Source organism: Anneissia japonica, unplaced genomic scaffold, assembly GCF_011630105.1.
Source record: "Anneissia japonica isolate Jap-2015-1 unplaced genomic scaffold, ASM1163010v1 scaffold287932_len317664_cov166, whole genome shotgun sequence".
Lineage (NCBI taxonomy): Eukaryota > Metazoa > Echinodermata > Crinoidea > Comatulida > Comatulidae > Anneissia > Anneissia japonica.
In genome coordinates, this window is record NW_022735649.1 from 69,152 (window position 1) to 83,723 (window position 14,572).

Here is a 14,572-nt window from a genome sequence, read left to right on the forward strand (position 1 = left end):
GGGGGGGGGGTTAAAGGCCCCGGAAATTTGCGTTATTCTAAATGATAAATGATAGAATTGGGAGTTTCTATAAACCTCTAACAAAAAAAATCAGCCATAACGTAATGTATAAACAAGAAAATAGATTTGGAGTGAGATTTCTCTCTTCCCTGGTACCGCCAACAAAGGGTAATGATTTTATAATCATGACCCTCCGATAAAGGGGTATGTAGTGAAAGTGGGTATGTAGTTCTATTACTACTGCAAGCATCCAACGGTGCACCATCGCCGCGTCTAATTTTAGGTTCGATTATCTGATTTGTTGTCAAAATCTATTAAAAACTTGGTCGCTTACGGGAGGAAAATCCTAAGAAAAAGTGTTCGCGGTCGCTTACGGGAGGTGGTGGCTTACGAGAGGTATAAGTGCACCGATTAGATAGGGAGAACAAACGGGACAATGAGAGTGGACATTAACGTGATAGCTTATGGGAGGTGGTTGCACATGAAGATTTAATACCAGGGAAGAGTTAATCTACACTCTTCTTTGATTATACCAAATAATTCTGTAATAAATTACAGAGTTTTCATTCGTTATCATCGGGTAACCAGAGAATTACCATGATGGTAAAAAAAGGTTTTTTTTGTTGTTCATTTCAACTGTATCTCAATTATTACTGTACGCACAACATTCGAGATTTATAGATGACTCGGCGTGTGCACAAGGTAGGGTCACTCCAGTTGCTCTGTAAATCACAATAAAAGGAGGGTGGCTTACATTTCATATATTACATTCCCGAACATTTACTACTATAATTGGGATATTTTTAAAAATTTTGATTAATTTTTTGGAGGGTAAGAACCCCCACGACCCACCCTCCTCTAGCCGCCCCCGCCCCTTATATTACACACATTGGCTACACACATGTAAGTTTGTATTATATCATGAAATCCATTGGCAGTGTCACGTTGTTTTTATTGGATGACCCGTAGACACTTATATTTATTGTGAAATTGATACCAGTATACCGATAAACATATCATTTAAGTAGAAAGTTTAAACTTTTTTCTCAACTCCTTATGTGTCAACTGATTTTTTTTTAATAGACAGATTTTAACGTACTCTGGATATCAGGTCAAAGTTCAAGCTACAAATATTGAATTATTTGTGATTTAAACTTTGACCCGATATTTAGAATACACTACATTAACATCTAATTTAAAAAAATCAGTTCACGCTGATGAAGTTAAGAAACATACAATGATGATATCTGTTTGTATACTGGTATAAATTTCACAATTAATATCAAGTGTCCACGGGGTCATCCGGTCGTCGGTCAAAGTAGGGGTATTTTTAGGGTCAATGGTTCTGCAACCATGTTCAGGACCCAATTATACCTTAACTATAACTCTAAGTACCTTGCAAGTTTTTATATGTCTAATAGTATGAGCATATTCATCACATGTTTAATTTTAACTTCCTTACTTAAAAGAATTATAAGATACGGCCCTCCAGAAAAAGCGAAAATCTATTTTCGCGCAATGCTTTGGGGGATTTTTCGGGGCATCTAACATTAAAATAAAATATGCTACCCAAATTTGAATGGTATTTCTTGAAAGAGGGACCAAATATCAGTCTATGTAGCAATTTACAACTGTTTCGTACTTATTCCAGAAGATATAGCCTGTCTCTTATACACATCTAGATGTGTATAAGAGACAGGCTTAGCTCAGACGTCTAAACCGGTGGTAGCGACTGTGTGCGCTGAACCGTGGAGATCTAGCTCTAGGCCCCCGGTTCAATTCCCATCCATGCTATCTTTGTTTTCTGAAACTCCACTCGGGCCGTCTCGGATTGACTCGACTCGAGTTCGATACGATAGTGATTAAATGATGGTTTAAATGATTAGGAACAAGATGAACAGGCACTTCGCAATGTCGTGACCCTCGAGTTTTACTATTCAGGCCTGTAGGCAGGATTTTCGATGGGGAGGTGCGTTTTGCAACCGAAGTGGACCTTACGATGCGCGACTGCCTGATCCCCGCGAGGGTGGGGCGAATCTTCTGGAAGCTCTGACAAATTAGCATTGAGAGCCTTTTTTAATGGATTTATAAAATCTATAATTTGTAATATCCTATTAAAATTTTCATTCATTTGAGTATTTTCTAGGGACCTACAGTAAAGCAGGAGAAATAGAGGGTGGGGTGAAGGGAGAAACTTGCACAAACAGATGGTCAATACCATTTCAGCCCCACCATGGTTGGGGCCGAGGTAAGACAATTTATGATGATGGCTCCTCAAAGTGGCCGGAAATGGCACATTTAGACAAACTTTAATTATGATTTTATTTTTTCTCCATTTCTTTTATAATTTTAGCGGGCTCTTCCCCCTTGAATCCACCACTGTGAAATTTTTCATGTCCTTTACATCTGTAGGCCTACAATCACTGGAGCTGATAATTTCCAACAGACTTCGTAGCACATTATTAAAAATCAACGGGTAGAAGAGCGGGCAAAAAATGTAATGCATACTATAGCATTTCGCGATAATTAGGAATGATTTTAGTGAAATAATAGGTTTTAAAAAGTGGACTTTTTGAAATTTGGTAGTCCAGGGGCAGAGGCCTGGAGGGGGTTTGTAAAAAAAAACGACAAAGTAGGCTAGCATTTTGAGGGTCTTACATAATTCATGAATATTTCATTTAAATTTTCATTAATTTGGGTGTTTTGTGGACCTGAAAAAGTAACGTTATTATGTCCTGTACAACTGCAGCCTATAGATAACATTCTTCATATTATATAGATCAATCTGCAATCACCGGAGACGATCAATTTCTAACAAATTTCATACACATTATTAAAAATCAACGGTTAGATAAGCTGGCAAATATATAATGCAATGCATGCTATTGCATTGTCATAATTAGGAACGATTTTGTGAAATCATAGGTTTTAAAAAGTGGACCTTTTGGAATTTGGGGGGGGGGGTGGTTACGACCGCACCCACCCTCTGCCTATGGGCCTGCTATTATTACCCAGTCAGCAGCAAGCTGACTGGGTTCTGTTTCTGTGCAGTTTCTTTCTTTCTGGCAACAATAGCCCATTCATTCATTTATTGGTGCTCTGCCATTTTGGCAGGTCCTATGGCATCCAGCATTAGAGCTGGCTATTCTCATCTTTTCCTTTAATTTGAAAATAACTGTCACTCTGTTTCATTCGACCAAGAGTTATGCTTTTCTCCTTCCTCTCTGTGCTTTCCCCTGAATGTGGCCTACTAAAACTGTTTTGAGTAGGTGATCACATTCTCTTCTTAATACATGACTAATCTAGAACTATGCCTACTTATGTATAATTTTTAGTAGTTATCCAGAGGTGACGGAACTTGTGCTACGTTATCCCGGAAATGGTCTGCAGTCAGTTGGATGTTGCCATGCGTCAGTGATGTTGGACTACAGGAACATGAAACTATTTATGTAATGCATGAATAATTAAGTTAGGGGTTTCACTACCCTCTGGTAGTGAAATGATTATTGTACATTTTAAGTGCTGCAGTTACTTCATGCATAAGTGTAAGTACGGTGATAAATTAGCGAAGATATGGAGACAGTTTTTTCGAAGTATGGTACTCATGAGCCAAGAGGGGATGTAAAATGCTATAACAAGGGACTGAAATAATATTGTTATTGTTAGGAGAGCGATATTCAAAGTGAGTGAGGTGGGAAAGGTACATTTTGATATTAGATAGAAGTTGGTGTATTGTGAGAGGCAGCAATGTTGGAGATGCCAAACAATGCAATATCACGTTTTGTTGCCTAGCATAGGTCTGTACACTGTAGCGTGGGGCCGGTGAGGCTATTTATTAGTAAAACTAGGCCTAGGCCTAAGACAGTGCAATTATATGCGATAGAAAGTACACTTTCGAAAGAAATAAATTAAAATAAGGGGGAAAAAAATTAATTAGATAATTCAGTTGCAGACGTACGTTGTTGAAGTATTATGTAATGCTAACAATGCAGCTGTTGTAGCCCTAGGTAAGGCACCCATGTGCAAAGCAGTGGTGTTTATCCATGAAAAAAGCACGCCGTCACCAAAAAATAAAAATGTTCTATAACAAAAATATTAATAACTACAAGGTTTGTGGCCGTAAATTCCATTAATTCGAATTAAGGGTAGCACTATCTCCTTGCCATACAAATTACAGCTCCCACAGACGTCTCAGTCGAGAAATACGGGTAGCTGAAGTTTTTCTTGAAAATCTGACTACAAAACCATATTATATCGAAATCATTCACGTCCCACTTCTGACTTTGTGTTGTGCTTTGCACACGCCACTGAGGGCGACGTTCCGGGAACCCTGCGTCTAGGCCTAATAGTACATAATTATCAAAACTCCGGCCTTAACAGAAAAATAAAAATGTAACTCAAGATCAAACACTTTGGGGCGCCCATTATTATAATAGGAAGCTTTCCATTCGTTTGTTCGACGACGCGACGCCAGAACGGAATCACTTATGTGCGTTACTGTACCGACATACCGTACGTCTTAAGTTCACTGGATAGCCTACGTAGATTTGGTTAATTCGCGTACTAGAATCCATAAGACCGCAAGAATTCAACGTTATCGCATGCGCAGGTGATTTTATGTCACGTACCATTCAACTCGGCGGAACGATTTTGAAAGTGTCTGGTGGGGGGGGGGGGGTGGAATTTCATACGGTAAAAATATGCGAGCGAAGCGAGTATCTAGGCTGGGGACCAGGGGGCCGCTAAGGGCCCCTGGTTGGAGTCCAGAGGGAAAAGCCCCCTAGATAGAACTACAAATATTTTACGAAGTTTGGTGAATTTTAAAAGTTATTTTATAGGGATAAAGCTACTGTAATATGACTTCATATTTGTTGTAATTTCCAGTGGTGGGGATCCAGGAATTCGAAACGAAATAGAAGGGCCCAGGGAGGGTATACTTTCACAGATAGAAGATCTATACTACCTCAGCTCCACCATGGTTAGGGCTGAGGTAAGACAATTTGTGATTATGGCAACTCTATATGGCCGGAAATTGCACTTTCAGGCATAAAAGTTGAATATAATTACTTTTATATTTCTAATTTTTTTAAACAATTTAGGTGGGGGGGGGGGGGGGAGGCGGCACCTAGATGGTGGGAAATTACACTCTCAGACTTCAAATGAATGTAATTTTCCTTATAACTCCATTAAAAAAAAACCAAAAATTGAAAAATTTAGCCTCTCCTCCCCGCCCTAGAATGCGCCACAGATTTCCGAACAAAGTCGAAGTCGAGATTGCTTCCACGATCTCAATGAATTATTTATCATGAGGGTTATCCTTGATATGGGTTCTTCCCCGACGAAAACTTTACTTTTTCCCCGATGGATAAAAATTACTCTTCTATGTAGCCCAGAAATGATACGTCCAGGAAGTCGAAATAGAGGGGACTCGGGGACTGACTGGGTTTCCCCTTGAATCTGCCGCTGTTCAATATAACATACGCTTGACATAGCCTATCATTTTGTGTCACAAATGATTAATTCCTATCCTAATATCAAAGCGAAAGATTTTTTTATTTGAAAGAATATTTACTCAATACAGTTTTTACAACCTACGGTATAACACAATTCAGAGAACTTTATTTAAATAAAGGCCTAATTAATTATCTTATTGTTTTCGTTAAATTAGATGGAGTTAAATGTGGTTATATTACGCTAGTTTGAAGGTTTACTGTAAACACCAGTTACACTTACTATACATCTTCGTGGTTAGCATAAAGAGAATTAGAGCATCGCTCCATTAAAAATGCCTACCTCCCCCGATATGTCTAAACACAGTATTCACAAGGCAGGCGATTTTTTCTTCATGCATGCTGGAGGGTGGGTTTCAAGAAAACTTTACAGACGCACGTATACATACGTCAGTCGACATTTGGTTGCTCGACTCGAATGTTTGTTAGAAAATGAAAGAAAAAATCTATGTTTTATAATAATAATAGGTCAATTTATAAGGCGCAAATAAACAAGCTGTCTAAGCACCAAATAATAATAATAATAGGCCTAATAATAATAATAATAATGACATTGCAGCGTTCGTAAAATGTTTGTCACTGGTCTGGGAACAGTCACAAAAGTAGGGGGTGGGGCAGGTCCCCCAGTAGAAAATATGGGTGAGCCATATTAAAAATCAACAATTTCCCGGGAAGAACCCCAACCCCCTTTCTCTTTGGGGTTCATTGATTCATGGCATCGTTTTCAAGAGGAAAATCTAGGAATCACAATTTTCCAAGGGGGATAACCCCGGACCCCCTTCGTTTTTGGGATTTATCTAATAATGGAAAAAAGAATACGTAGGCTATGCCTGGCCGTTTTCAAGAGAGGAATACCTTTAATTTTGAAGAACTTAACATTCATTAAAAGACATTTGATAAATCGGGAATTTTATTTCCCGCCATCTAGGAATCGAAATTTTCCCGGGAGAAACTCGGACCCCCTCGTTGAAAGGGGGAAAACCTTGTATTCAGAAGAACTTAAAAGTCATTAAAAGACATTTCAGAAGTTTGGAAAGCTCATTTCCCGCCATGTAAATCAACATTTCCCGGGAAAAAAACATTTTTACCCCCACCCCTTAAATTTGAACCCAAACCCCCTGATTTATATTTGCATAATACTGTTTAGTACTACTGATTCTGAAGGATATTAACGTTTAGAAAAGCTCGGACACAGGTATTAAGACAATTCCATGTATTGTTTTAATGTTGATTTCTCACAAACATTTCGTTTATATATACAGTAATATGAATAAAAGTAATAGACATATATTTATATAGCAAGCAGATATATTTAAACATTAATTTTACCAAATCCGACGACATTCTATACACATGATATGACGTACGATACCGTTTATTGGCTGTCTACCCAATTAAAAAAAATGAATAGCTTTAATAAAACGATTAAATCAGATGAAAGTATAGATGTCACTGACTTACAGACGGTTCTTAAATGTTATTAGCCAATGAATCATGCAAAAGAATACAGCAAATACGCTCACTGTCTGTTAATTGACAGGGATTTTTTTTTCTCATTAAAATGTTTAATTGTAAAATTGTAAGTTAAAAACTGTGTCCCAAGGTATTCGTAATTTGTCCGTGAGCATTTCTAAACGTTTATACTTCAGAGTTAGTTTTGCTCCAGCAAATGTCATATCTAGGCCTATCCTACCGAAATTCAATATTATACTGTGTTTTCGCGCCGCACATTTAGGCTGTAACGATCAAGAGGAAATAGTCATTGCGAAACTGTATGGTAGCGGTAGATTTTACTACGAAAAATTTGGAATTCTGAACTAAGCAATGCGCATGCACAGTTACCAAATAACGTCCATGAATTACCTCAAAGATACTAGAACACAAGATAGAGTTCTATGCAGAAAAAAAGTGTGTTTCACCGAAATGCATGGTGGGAATACAAACAATGGGGCGCCCAGTAAGGCTGGATCTAAAAAACTTCTACCAAACTTTCGTTACCAAGTTTAATTGTCAATTCTCAATTAAAAATTGAACACAATTGTACAATTAGTACAATTTTACCCAGACAGTGACAACGGTGAATACATAACCTCCTTGGCGGAGGTAGAAATCGTTGCTATTATCCAAATAAAACACACAATTACAGTAAGCCCACGGATCCGGTATAGAAAACAACAATATAGCGCAGAATCGTATGGTCCAATTTCCGCCTCATTTTTACTATGCGAGTGCTCTACCTTGTACAGTATTTCTAGTATCTTTGATTATCTATAAAAACACAGTGAACATGCGATTGAGTAAGTGACGTTATCGAGCCATGTCGAGCATGCGCTGTACCAAATAGAGTCTCAGGAACCAAATAGCGGCTGCGAGGACGTCTCAGGAACCAAATAGCGGCTGCGAAGAGGATATGATTATCAAAAAATCGTCTTAGGAACTAAACAGCGGCTGCGAAGAGGATGAAATAGAAACGGGAAAACTATATATGGAAAATAATGAGAACTCGTGCGGGTCGGAAGCATATTTTGGCTATCTTTACAGCCAGTTCATCAGTGTTCGTCAGTGAATACAGCATCTATAGAGCCTATTCCTATAAAATACCAACGTATACTTGATAAATTGTATTATTAAATTAGTTTATTTCTATAAACTCGAATACATAGTTTCACAAAATTTTGCGGCCATTGTTGCTATAGACTATCCTAAAGAAGTTCATGAAGTAGCTGCATGGAACGTGCGCGCGTCCTATTGTAATAAAAAGCTTGTTCTAAACACGTTGCCTATGTTCTCACACGGCAGCTAACGGTTAGCAGGATCCGGATCCTGCCGTGCGTCCATAGAGAAAAATCACGATCCAAATACCAAGTATATGATGATCTAATCACTGGCCATAAGAAACTGGGAATTGTAAACGCGTATGTGTGATTGGTTGTTGATAGAAACGCGCTCAATTTGCTAACCGATAGCGCTTGCTAACCGTTAGCAGTGTCCGGATACCGCTAACCGATCGGTCGTTCTCACACAGGTGCTAACGGTTAGCGCTAACGGTTAGCTCCCGATCCGAATACTAGGGCGTCGTGAGAACCAGGCTTTAAATGTCGCGATTATGTATGCAATGAAACAACCGTGTACCATATGGGATTACAGCCCAGACAAAGTGGAGCCCAGCCGCTGGAAGAATCTTAGATGATCCACACTTTGATAATTCCATATTCGTTTGGATGATTTTATTATTTTAACATCAATTATATTTTTAAAATAATATTTAATTCATATACAGTATTATGCATATTGCAGTAAAAAATTAGACCTATCCTTAACAATAAAAAAGCATAGGGCTATATATATTTGGTGATCTACATGATGTTTGCCTTAACTGTGTGGGGAAAAAACATAATGCAACCAGCATTCACCCCAAATTTTCGGGTCGCAAGGTGGTCTAAAATGAGAAAATTGTGTAGGCCTACACTGGATTTTGAAAAATAAATACAGAGTATTGATTTTTTGTTTTGTTTTTGGTATTTTCTTTTTTGGCGTTTTTCGGTTTTGTCTTATATAATCGGTATCTTTATTAGAAAAAAAACTCCTTCATAAAAAAATACATTAGTAGCCAAAAGCTAAATTGGTGTATTTTGTACAAAAGGAAAACAAGAACGGGATACAGCAAAAACATCACATTAAAACAATACAAAAGCAAACCCAAACCATCGGTATAAGTTCACTACGTTAAAATTGCACAATTTGAATTTTTCAATTAATTTCATTAGATAAGTGATGGGGCAATTTTAAAGACAATACAAAAAATGAACCCAAACCATCAAAATTTCACAAAGTTAAATACAATTGCAAAATTAAATTTATTCTTCAATTAATGTCATTAGATAAGGGATGGGGATATTTTTAAAACGTTCAGTTCTCAGGAAAGCATTTCATAATTTCTATGTTTCCGAAGTTTCATTGATGAAATATTTTTCGATTTTGGGAACCAGTGACTAAATCTTTTATCGTTGCTAATTTTTTTAGCAAACTTTTTGCATAATAAAATCCTACGTTGTGCGAGTGATTCCAGCCCAAGTTTTTCGAGAGCATCCTGATAGTCAACATAATTGTTTCCAAAGAAGTCTCCTGGTAAACTGTCCCCCAGACCACAGAGGAGCTGCATATTCTAGGGTGGGCCGTATGTATCCCATGTAGACTGTTAAAAACTCATTATTATTGAAACCAGCATCTTTTAATTTTCTTAACATGAATAGTTTCCTATTAGCCTTTTTGACCATTAGGTCAACATGATTTCCCCATTTTAGGTCACTGCTTAGAACTACTCCAAGTAGTTTGACGTTATTAGCAACCGTTAAACGGTTATCGGATAAGTGGATGTTTATATCTGGAACATCATTGCGGCCAAAGTAGACTTGCATAACCTGACACTTGGAGGGGTTCAGTTTGAGTTTGTTGGTATGTGACCAGACAAAAAGTGAGTCAAGTTTAGCTTGAAGGGAACTTTGACCCTCCACCAACCTACTCTCTCCAAGTGTCAGGTCATCAACATATTTCCAGATATGAACATCCCCATCAATAAGAACATCATTAAGGGCAGAATTAATAATGCAAAGAAAAATTATTGGTGCTAGGATAGTCCCTTGCGGGACACCTCCAGTTAAAACTTCCCAATCAGAGTAACAGTTTTTATACTTGCACATCTGTTTGCGATTTGAAAGAAAGTCAACGACCCACTGCAAGATAGATGGAGAGATACCAAAGTTATATAAACAGTTAAAAGCTATTCGGTCATCGATCAAATCGAAAGCTTTGGTAAAGTCTGTAAGAACAAGAGTGCATATTGAACCTCGTTTCTCACAATTTGACATTAAAAAGTTATAAACATCTATCAAGCAGTGGGTCGTGGACACTCCTTTTTGGTTTCCATATTGTTGTTGATTAATAAAAGGGTTAATTGTATTAATCACAAACCTTGACACTCTTTTCTCAGCAATTTTAGCCAAGGTAGAGGTCAGGGAAATTGGCCTTAATTTGTTAATAGAAGGGGGTGTCTGTTTCGGAAGGGGGATCACATTGGCCAATTTCCACTGCAAGGGCACTTTGCCTTGCGCAAGTGAGGAATTTTCAACCAACTAGCCACACCCAAGTATTTACTTGAAGCATAAACTAATTCCTCCAAGCTTGAAGTAAATAATGGCGGGCAGCGCGCATGGATGCGTTTAGCGGCGCATGTTAACAGTATTAATAAGCAAATGTAAATGAAAAACACAACAACAGAGAAATCTTTCAGAGAATGGAAACAATACAGCTACTGGACTACTGAACGTAGGTCTTTTCTAAATTACCAGGAAGTACTTATGACGAATTCCCTTGCAATTGTAATCTTTTAAATGTTTTACCAGGATATTATAGTTTACTATAATACCTCCATGGTTATACATTATCACGCTTTATACGCCCTACAACTTACACACCAAATGAGCAAATTATGGTATTATCGTAACGTAGATCTTACCCAATACAAGCTTTATGGTTGCCTACAATACACCCTCGGCCAGCCAGCTTCTTTCGAAGAACTGGTTGGAAATTCCAACTGCGTAAACACAAGATCACGTGTCTGTAATGTTATTTAAAACTGGATTAAAGGGACACACAACAATATTTTCTATTACCTGTTCTTAGTTTTTGGAAAAAAAATTAACAGCCACATTCTACTAGATGCATTTAAATTATTTTGCATGGATTTTATTTTTTTATTATATTTATTTCCACAATCTTTTTTATGTGGGTTGTCTATCCAGCCGGAGCTGATCATTAGGGACTCTCATTACAAACAAGTAACAGAAATATAGATAGATTCAAAAATAGATAAACTAAGAAATTAATAAGAATAATATAATAACAACACAGTAATAATACAGTAAGCAAAATAATAAGGGGGGAGAAGGAAGCACATGAGACAAAGAAAACTAAAAAAAAAGTTTTGACAGGCATCACCTCAACAAACCCTGTCTTTAAACCCATCAATCACATTCTACATCATTTGAACCCAACACTCACATCTTCATCCATTTGGCGGCACTAGTGGGTGGAGGAATATGCCTTTCAAAACTAGTTTTTCTTCTAGATCTAGACGTGAATCTCTATGCAGTCCCTAGGTTCTAACACAATTGCCAGACTTGTTGGAAACCCGTCTCCAAATGTCAGAAGCCACCAGTGTCCCCATCGTTTATACATTTTTTTGGCAATTCTCGCGATTGCCCAGAAATGCTCAAGGAGGGAGGATGGGCAAAGTTATCCTGTATGTGGGGTTTTACAATTTCTGAAGGAGAGAGAAGGCCATCCTCTTGAAAAATAAAACCATAGTAATTACACATAATTAAAAAAAAATAATTGAAAAAATTCAGGAAATCCTAATATTGTAGTACCGGTAGTTAAAAAGGGCTAAATACAGGGTAACAAAAAGGAATGTTTAAAATAGATTAAGAATTTCTAACAAACAATTAAAAGCATTTTTTTCCTGTTTAAAGAAGTGTGTAGTTACACTACAGTAACTTGAGAAAAACAACACATTAATTACAAAAATGAAGGTAACATGTTTGTTTGATATTTAATGATTATTAACATTCAATTCATAACAAATCATAATAAATACATACAACTGCATGATATGTGCTCTGATATCAAATACAATTACCATGGTTAGGATATTTTGTAGTTTAATCTAATACTATTGCACTTTCAGCTTAATTTAAAATTATAATTATACAACATTTATGAATCAGGTAAAAAAAAATATTAAAATTTACAATGTTAGCAATTTATACAATGACTGGATTAAATCAATCACTCATAAATTAATAACATTTTAAATAAATATGCATTTGATTACTAATTCAATGAGATTGAATATCGGTTTAAAATGAAATACAGACTACATAGATTTCAAGCATTATTATGATTAGTTAAAACCGGGCATTCGTCTCGGGACATAGTACAGACTCAAGATCACCTCAGGCTAAATTTTGCTTTATATACTGCATATGTAGATTCTAGGCATCTCATTAGTTAAAAATCGGATAAAAACCATCCCTCCTATGACATAGATTTAAGTGGTAATTCATAAATTCCCATGGAAAAAAAAGTACTAACACGTTAAATGATACTTTTTTTGCCCTGTAGCGTTGTAATTTCTAGGCCCAACACTTAAAACGTCGCTGTGTAATTCATGACATGCACAGCGATAAAGGGGACTGCGACCTCTACGAGAGATTTCCCCTTTGACTTTGACTGTTTGATATTTAATATTATAGTGATTAACTACATCAATCAAAGTGACAGTTTTCAATATTCAGTTTGGTATTAAATACCATCTCACTGATTAACAATAATAATTAGTGAGACAGTATTCAATATCAGTTTGATATTAAATACCATCTCACTGATAAACAACAGTAATCAGTGAGACAGTATTTAGTATCAATCTGATATTTAATATTATCTCGCTGGTTAACAACAGCAAACAATGTGGTAGTTCTCGATATCAGTTTGATATTAAATACCATCTCACTGATTAACAACTGTAATTAGTGAGACAGTATTCAATATCAGTTTCATATTAAATACCATCTCACTGATTAACAACAGTAATTAGTGAGACAGTATTCAATATCAGTTTGATATTAAATATCATCTCACTGATTAACAACAGTAATCAGTGAGACAGTAATCAGTATCAATTTGATATTTAATTTTATCTCACTGATTAACAACAGCAAACAATGTAATAGTTCTCAATATCAGTTTGATATTAAATACCATCTCACTGACTAACAACAGTAATTAGTGAGACAGTATTCAATATCAGTTTGATATTAAATATCATCTCACTGATTAACAACAGTAATCAGTGAGACAGTATTCAATATCAATTTGATATTTAATATTATCTCACTGATCAACAACAACAAACAATGTGATAGTTCTCAATATCAGTTTGATATTAATTAAAATCAGCATCTGACACACATATATAGTTAACAAATATAGTTAGCAATAATAAAAATTCTCTTAAATTATTCCTGTTCTACTTGTGCAACTCTTTTTTTCTTGTACGGGAGGAGCCATACAATTGTAAATCAAAAAACACTGAAAAATATTTTTAGAATCCAATTTATTAATATTTGATGATATCAGATGGTGTATGTCAATCCAACATCCTGCCACTCTTAAGTTGCAGGCTACTTCATTGTTAACATGTTTACTGCCATGAACTCATCATAAAGATGTTGCACATACACCAAGGATGAAAACCCTAGAAGCTATACAATTTTCTTTTGCATTGTATTTTATGACAAGGGTGGCATTGCCAAGTCAAAAACTTCAATTGGATTATAAAATGTGTACTCTGATTCTATACAGAATACTGATAATAAAAATAACAACACATCACTGAAATTATGGGTATTATTTTAAATGAGTGTATTTTTAAATACACTCATTTCTATGTTCAAGTTGATTATTTTTATGTCACTTCAAAATTTTTATGTCACTTCAAAAACATCTTTATAATTATTTTTTTGGTATTTTGCATCTTTAATGGAAGGGTACATCTTGTCTAAAAATTAATTTGAAATGTTTGTTGTGGCTTACTTTGTGCAACTGTAAAAAGTTATTCTTAGTGGCACCTACCAAAACTTGTAACAGCAAACTTAGTTATACCACATGACAGCGAACATATTCATTATTTTTTTTCTATTGTTTTCGCAACCAATAATACAGCTTTATGCAAAAGCTTCTCACAGTAAAAAAAAACACAGTTTGGGCCACTTTTTCAACTAAGCAGCCACTGAAGCTAAACGTTGGTGGGATTGGAAAAGGGGAATTTTTGTTAGATCCGAAATGCATACATTTTTAAAATGTTGACAGGTATGATGCCACAAAAATACTATATGGGAATACCATCAGCAAAAATATCAAACACCTAAAAATAAAACAATCTATTAGTTATATCATTGCATATTGTACAACTTATAGATACTGTAAGCACTGAGCTAAGATAA

General features: G+C 36.1%; 1 protein-coding gene across 1 annotated transcript in view; it reads right to left on the reverse strand.

Moving 5' to 3' along the window:
- The window catches only part of LOC117116654, a 14,297-nt gene extending 3,233 nt beyond the window's left edge, over positions 1-11,064 (reverse strand). Inside the window, exon 1 of the mRNA XM_033260727.1 lies at positions 11,026-11,064. The gene's annotated coding sequence lies outside the window, so the exon portion shown is untranslated. The remainder of the gene's footprint in view (positions 1-11,025) is intronic.
- Positions 11,065-14,572: the final 3,508 nt, after the last annotated feature.